Consider the following 7,466-nt stretch of genomic DNA (forward strand, 5'->3'; position numbering starts at 1 on the left):
CCACAGGGCTTCCCCTGCTCAGCTTCTCCCCATGAGTGCCGCAGGAATCACCCACAGACACAGACTCCTCTTCCTTTGTTAGGGAACAGCACCATCTCCTCCAGGGATTTCCATCGTTGTGACTCAAGGCCTTGTGCACATTTTCAGCATGTCAACACAGAGTTTCTAGTGGTTGTTGACAAGGTAGGATAACTTGTTCTGTTTCACTGGTTGGCCATACTGAAGCCAAGGCTGGTGGCAGTGGTGGTCACAGTGAGCTCTATCAGGCCAGTGAGGAATACTCGTTGCTGATAGAGTCTATGTGGCACAGTGGGCTGATTTCCTTCCAAAGGCTGACATGTGAAGCCGTAGTGCCACGGAAGGTGGTGAGGCCAAAATCGTCTTTGGTTGAATCAGAGGTTCAAAGGGGTTACATGTTGACAATCCATGTGGAAGCCACCACGAACTCAGGAGCCCTGGTGCTGTAGTGGGTTCATATTGAGCTGCTAACCTCAGTGTGAGGAGTTCAAACCCACTCGCCACTATGTGCGGCAAGATAGGCCTTCAGGTCCAGGAAAGATTCAGAGCCTTGGAAACTACAGGGGCAGGTCTACTCTGTTTCAATCTGTTGCTCTGGGTCACAATCGACTCCATGGCATGGAGTGAGTGAGTGGTGGCTTTGAGGTTATTTGTCCACAGGGGTGCTGACATGTGGGTGATGGAGTGTGGGCCAGGTGCTACTGATTCCAGAGCAGAGGCAATCAGTGCCCCTCCATGGTGGCAAGTCCGCATGTGCAATTGCGAGGAAAGAGCTTCAGGAGGAAATTCAGGAGATGACGCTAGTCACAAGGCTGCCTTAGGCTGCTGTGTGCTCAGGAAAGGAATCGGTGAATGGTGGCAACGGGTTACTCTGCATGGAGGTAGCTTTAGTGGGCCAGAAATGTGGGTCTTGTTTCAGCAGTAAAGATCTTAAAGGGTGGTAGCATTTTCAGAGGGGTTACAGAGGGTGATGGAGCAGCAAAGTAAGGGAGTCTAGAGAAAGGAGACAGGGAGTGTTCATGAGTCTGCAAAGAGAGTGAGGTAGGCGGGGCGGGTGATGATGGGGTGGTAGGTAGTCAACAGTAGTTGCGGAGCTGTTTGTACTGCACAGAGATGAGGGCAGACAGCAGGCTGAGTGTAGCGACACAGGACAGCACGTCTGGAGTCCTGGTGGTGTGACCTGAGAAGGTCTTAGGGAGGGAGTGTCCTGCTTTCCAGAGGGGTTGTTGGCACCAAGTGCCATAGGGCCACCTGTCACGTGTGTACTAACAGTTATGAAGAGGGGTTCAAGTGAGACAGGGTTGCCCCCAAGTTGCCTCTTTCTGAGTGAAAATCTTCTGAGGCATAAAACTGATGCCAATCGGCACACGAGATCAAGGGGTTAGGATTAAAGATGGAGGCCCAGAATGACGTGTGTGCGGAAAGCTTAGCACAGACCCCTCTGGAGAGTCCAGGGAAAACGTGCAGGTCTGGTGGAAGTAAGTTCATTCTTGATCCTTTCCAGTGGCGCTGTCTTGAGGTGAAGACTCTTGAGATGTTTTCCAGAGACAAGCTCTTGGGCTAATATTTTGGAGAACCTTCTGCTTGGATAGGGACAGCCTCCCAAAGGGGCTAACCAGAACCATGACTAGGGTGAAAGATCATTATGTAATATGCAGCAGCCCTTCGTGACCCTGGTTACAATTTGACTCGGAGGCTACTGGACTGCAGAGCCTTACAAGCCTCGAAGGTTTATTTCAGGCACAGCAAGCACGTGCCTGGGCGGTGCTGACTTGCGTTCTGCACCTGGATAGGCACCTGAAGTCATTTGGAGAGGATGTCTATGTATGTTTGTTTTACATAAATTTCGGTGCTGGATTCCTTGTGCTTGTGGATTTTCTTGTCCCTTTTGGTTTGCTGTTATTTTACTACTGAGTTGGCCATTTGTGGTTTTCTTCATTTTGATGAGGTTTCTTTCCTATTTTCAACGAGATTCCCTTGATATTTATTTTCTTATCTAGTGTAAGATGGTCATTTTTCTCTTGTGTACTGCTTGCCTTCCTCTCCATACAGTTTCTTTGCATGTACTTTTCTCCCCCTATTTGCTTCGTGTTTGTCTCCATTGCAGATTGTTATTTGTAGCTCTCTTTTTTCAGTCTTGTGTCATATTTGCAGAACTGCTTCACCTTGGTTACTGTCTGGTGGGGACTGCCTTGCTCATTGATCTCAGGTTTATGTTTGCTCTTCCTTTTGATTCTCCATCCATAGAGTGGCCTTCGTATTTTTTTATAACTCATTCCGCTTCTTTGGATTTCTGGAATTCTCCTTGACTGAAAATGCCCTTATTTCTCCTTTATATTTTGCTGGATGTAAGATCCTTGCTTGGCAGTTATTTCTTTTAAAGTTTCATATATGTTGTCACGTTGCCTTCTTGCCTGCAGAGGTTTGTTGAAGGAAAACAAACAAACAGAAAACCACACTCAGCTTAATTGTTTGCTTTCCCTTTGCAGACCCCCTGCTGGGGCTGCCTCCATAAATATGCTCCTTACAGTTCTGCTCACAGGCGTGCCCTCATGGCTCTCAGATTTTGCATCTATGGCTTTATTCTGAGAAGTCCACTCTCCCATGCCAATTTCCCTGAGCCTTTGGATGCCCTCTCCTAGAGTATACTATGGTAGGTCTGATACTTCCACTTGACTTACTGTAGATGTCCAACCAATGAATGACTACATCAACCCCACAGCTCCAATACTGGACAGAGAATCTGTGCTGAGTGGGCCATATCAATAAACTGAGACTTATCAGAGTTTATGTTCCTTGCACAAAAATCCCACAACCTTTATAACGATCCCGACACATATTCTCCAGGTTTCTGTCTGCACAAGTTAAGGAATTCTAGAATATTGTTTGGGGTAGAACATAGCTGTTCCTGGCCCAACACCTGGACTTCACTTTGGGGACTTGCTATGAGTTAAGTCTAGGTAGAGGTCTGGAGGCCATAAACCGTGGGAGGTGTTTCCTGGGCCCTTGCAGTGGTGTCTTGTAAGGCATCTGTCTCAGGTAATGCTCCAGATACAGCCTAAGCACCATTGTCGGCACACATCCCAAACCCACCTTCATGGAGTCCATTTGGATGCATGGGGACCCTACAGGACAGAGTAGACCTGCTCCTGTGGGTTCTGAGACTGTAATTCTTTATGAGGGCAGAAAACCTCATCTTTTGTTAGGGGAGTTGCCCTTGGTTTCACCTTTCTGCTCTTGTGTTTTGTAGCACAGAGGATGATCACTGTGACATCAGGGCCAGGGATGAAAAACACCTTCTTTGTTAGTAGTGATTGATTTATCAAAACTTACCAAGAGAGATGTGGGGTATATACAGTACCTTTAGGGCTTGTATCAGACATCAGAACCAATTAAGAAAACTCATCTTTTCTCATTCTGTTTCTTTAGAACCTCTCCTGGTCCCTTCAAGTCAATTCTGATCAATAGCAACCCTCTACCACTGGGTAAACTTCCCCTCTGTGTTTCAGAGACTGTAATTCATTATTGCATTAAAATGTTTCTTCCTTTTTGTGTGGTGTAACACGTGGTTTTGAACTGCTGACCTTGACATTAGCAGCCAATGCATAACCACTGTGTCACCAGGGTTCTCTAGAGAAGCAACACCAAGGATACTTGTATGTGTATGGACAAAAAGATTTATATCCAAAATGGCTTAAACAGCTGTAGCAGCAAGTAAGTCCTGTTTGGTTCAAGTTTATAGGTCAGATATAAGCTGGGGGCTTCTCCTGACTCATAGAGCTACAGGAACTGATGGACAGAAAGAGGAAGATGCAGGAAGAGGGTCTCAGGTGGGCAAGGCAAAGCTGTGTGAATGTGAGGTTGGATGAATAAATCCAAGTCGTCATTCCACCGATGGCTGTGTGATCAGTAGATGACATGACAGTAAGAATTATCAACTCCATGTTGGATCCAAAAGTGGCCAAAGGCAAATGGGCAAGACAAATCTGGCTTCCATTTAGGATCCCTCTCATACAAGAGACCACACCCCAGAAGAGGGCTTATCAATTTTAGACATGATTTATATGTTTGGCTGCAAACCTACCTTTACAAGACAGGTCCAGTGGATAGATAGCCTAACCTTCACGGGTGAGAAAAAGAACATTCAAATGTGGTGCACAAAAGGAAAATTAGGACTGCCTCATTCCTCGTAAGATGGAGTGCTTTCTCATAGTCTTTTCTGAAAAGAGCAGAACTTTGTGTATCAGGAATTGATCCCTTCTGAGTGATGGAACTCTCTCTATAAATGTATCTGATGAATCCATAGCTGATGCTTCAAGGAGCAGACCACTGATAGTCCAATGAAATTTTTGTTCAACTTTAGAAGCCAGTGAGGTGCCCTGGCCTTATAACTTGGTTTAGTAGGGAAACACAAAGAGCTTATGGTTGTGAGAACCCATTTGGAATCTTTACTAGCAAAATAATTTTATTAACCTTATTACTCTGTGTGTTGATGTATTCACACAAATACCCACAATCTGTTTGCACTGGAAAACCACCTTCTTTTGTTGACCCTCTGATTCTTCATAAATTAATTAAGCACAACTTAAGTGAATGCTCACACTTGCCTTACATTAGAATTTTGCTGAAAAGTGGCTTCATTTTTCTCTCAGCTCTGTCAATAGTTGTGGGTGAGTCAATAAGAAGGAAGCTCATTTGTGCTTCAAAAGTCCACAAACGCCTGGAGATTAGCACTAACTACGTACCTCTGAAGTCAGAGGTCAATACTGATGCTGAAACTTGAGGACATAAACAAGACTCCCTCTACCAGGAAAGAAACCAACACACTGCCCTCCCGGAAGATATTTTGGAAATTGAAATGTTATAGCAGAATCTTACAAAAAGAAAAAAAAGATGATATTGAAAGAAACTCCACTTGAAGGAAAAGAAGCCCCAAAAGATGAAAAATTGGTGAGATATACCAAAATAATTAGAGGAACAGTCTACTATGTCCATTTTATTCATTATTTTTAGTAGGTCCATTTTCCCTCATTCCTTTGAATGAGAATTTTAGACAGAAAAATCACAAGCAATACAGTTCAATGTAAACAAAACGAGTTCAGGGAATTAAATACTTTAGTGGCAAAAGAGTTGCAAGAAAAACTTTAAATTAGTAGAGATGACCAACAATTCAGTTGTAGTAAGAAGCTATTACCATCCATCCCTAGGAGGTAATGACTGTGCTATGTGGTGGTGTTACTTAAGCCCAGGGGCTGGAAGCCCATATCCAGTGTTGGCATCATGGGAGCAGAACTGGAAGCATAGTGCTGTTTAGCACTAGTAGTCTAAACAAACAAACAAACAAACAAACAAACATCCAAAATGAAACTTGTTGAATTGAGCCAGAACTCTAAGAGACTGTATGAGAAAAACCGACAGAAAAAATAACTATTGATGATAACAAACTACGGGTAGCACCGTGAAGAATGGGAATTCCAGAACACTTCCCTGTGCTCGTGCAGAACCTGTGCCTGCTTCAAGAGGAAATCACGAGAGAGAACAAGGGGACACTGTGTGCATTAACATCATCAAAGGTTTGTGTCAGGCCTGCATCCTCTAACCATACGTACTCGATGTGTATGCTGAGCAAGCACTCAGAGAGGCTGGATTAACTGAATAAATTCTCATCAGGAATATAGGAATCTTTATGAACAGCCTGTGATATGCAGGTGACAACCTGGTTTGCTGAAAGGGAGGGAGATTAAAGCACTTGCTGATGAAGTTCAAGGGCAGAAGCCTTCAGCATGGGTTACGACTCAATGAAAGCAAACCACCCAAATACAACTGGACCAATAGGTAGCAACATGATGAATGGAGTTACATTTGAAGGTGGTAAGGATTTCATCTTGCTTGGACCCATAATCAATGCTCATGCAAACTGCCATCAGGAGAGCAAACTCCACTTTACACTGGGTAAATCTACACAAGCTGTCTCTACAGCTTTGAGAAGCAAAAATGTTACTCTGAAGATCCAGGTGTACTTATCCTACGGCATGTTGTTTCGAATGGCCTAATATGCATGTGAAAGTGGCACATTGGAAAAGGAGTCCCAGTTCCCACCTGCGCTCACCTCCCTGCCCCATGCCTGCCTCCAGCTCTGAGCCACCACTGCAGACTCGGGAAAGCGGCAGTAGCTGGGCCAGATGGAGCACATCCTCCACCTTGGCATCAGGAAGGAGGACGGCACGGGCACCGGCACCCTGCCCGTCTTTGGCATGCAGGCGCGCTACAGCTCAAGAGATTAATTTCCTCTGCTGACAACCAAGTGTGTGTTCTGGAAAGGTGTTCAGGAGGAGTTGCTGTGGTTTATCACGGGCTCCAGCAAAGCTAAAGAACTCTCCTCCAAGGGAATGAAGATCTAAGATGCCAATGGATCCTGAGACTTCTTGGATGGCTTGGGGTTCTCTACCCTAGAAGAAGGTAGATTTAGGCCTAGTCTGTGGCTTTGAGTGGAGACATTTTGGTGCTGAATATAAAGATATGAATTCAGATTACTCAGGTCAAGAAGTAGACCGGCTGCAAAAGTTATTGACACAATCAAAACCAACCCTGATGACAGAAGAATCAGCATGTGTGCTTGGAATTCAAGATACCTTCCTCAGATGGCGCTGCCTCCTTGCTCCCCCTGCCAGTTTTGCGTGGTGAATGGTGAGCTGTCCTGCCAGCTGTACCAGAGGTCAGGTGACATGGGCCTGGGGGTGCCTTTCAACATCTCCAGCTACGCCTTGCTCCCCTACGCGATCGCAAACATCACAGGCCTGAAGCCAGGTGACTTTGTACATACAATGGGAGATGCACATATTTACTTGAATCAAGTCGGACCCCTGAAAGTTCAGCTCCAACAAGAGCCAAGACCTTTCCCCAAACTCAACATTCTGTGAAAAGTGGAGACCATTGATGGTTTCAAAGCTGAAGACTTCCAGATTGAAGACTCCAACCCTCACCCAATTATTAAAATGGAAATGGCTGTCTAGAGTGCATCAGAGGGTGCTGGCCATTAGGGGATGGACTGGAGGCCCAGGGGAAAACGTCCTTTTTGCGATAAACGAAAAAGGAACTACTAGGGTCAAAACGCTCTTGGTTACCTGTGAGTTACTCTTCATTTTAAATGGCTCCTCTGAAGCATGTTCCCAATAACAAATACATTAGTGTCAGTTCTTTTAGTAATAAAAGGTGTTGAGCTTGGTTAACTCACTAAGGATGTGTGAAAGTGCTGAGTTTGTGAGTCGTGTTAAGAGAGTGAAAATTAATGTGCTCATATATATGCGTATTTCAAACCCACATCTTTATGAAGGTCAGTAAGTTTCAGCAATTCTCTAAACTATTCCCCTAAACTTGCATGAGCAAAGTAACACCCATCAATCATAATGTGTGCTGTACAGTGCGGCTGTGAACATGTAAAGTTGTTT

At 44.9% G+C, this 7,466-nt stretch overlaps 1 pseudogene; it reads left to right on the forward strand.

The window, feature by feature from the left end:
- The first annotated feature begins 3,936 nt into the window (after positions 1–3,936).
- LOC142422198 (thymidylate synthase pseudogene) lies at positions 3,937–7,031 on the forward strand (annotated as a pseudogene).
- Positions 7,032–7,466: the final 435 nt, after the last annotated feature.

This window comes from Tenrec ecaudatus, chromosome 12 (genome assembly GCF_050624435.1).
Source record: "Tenrec ecaudatus isolate mTenEca1 chromosome 12, mTenEca1.hap1, whole genome shotgun sequence".
In the NCBI taxonomy this organism is placed as follows: Eukaryota; Metazoa; Chordata; class Mammalia; order Afrosoricida; family Tenrecidae; genus Tenrec; species Tenrec ecaudatus.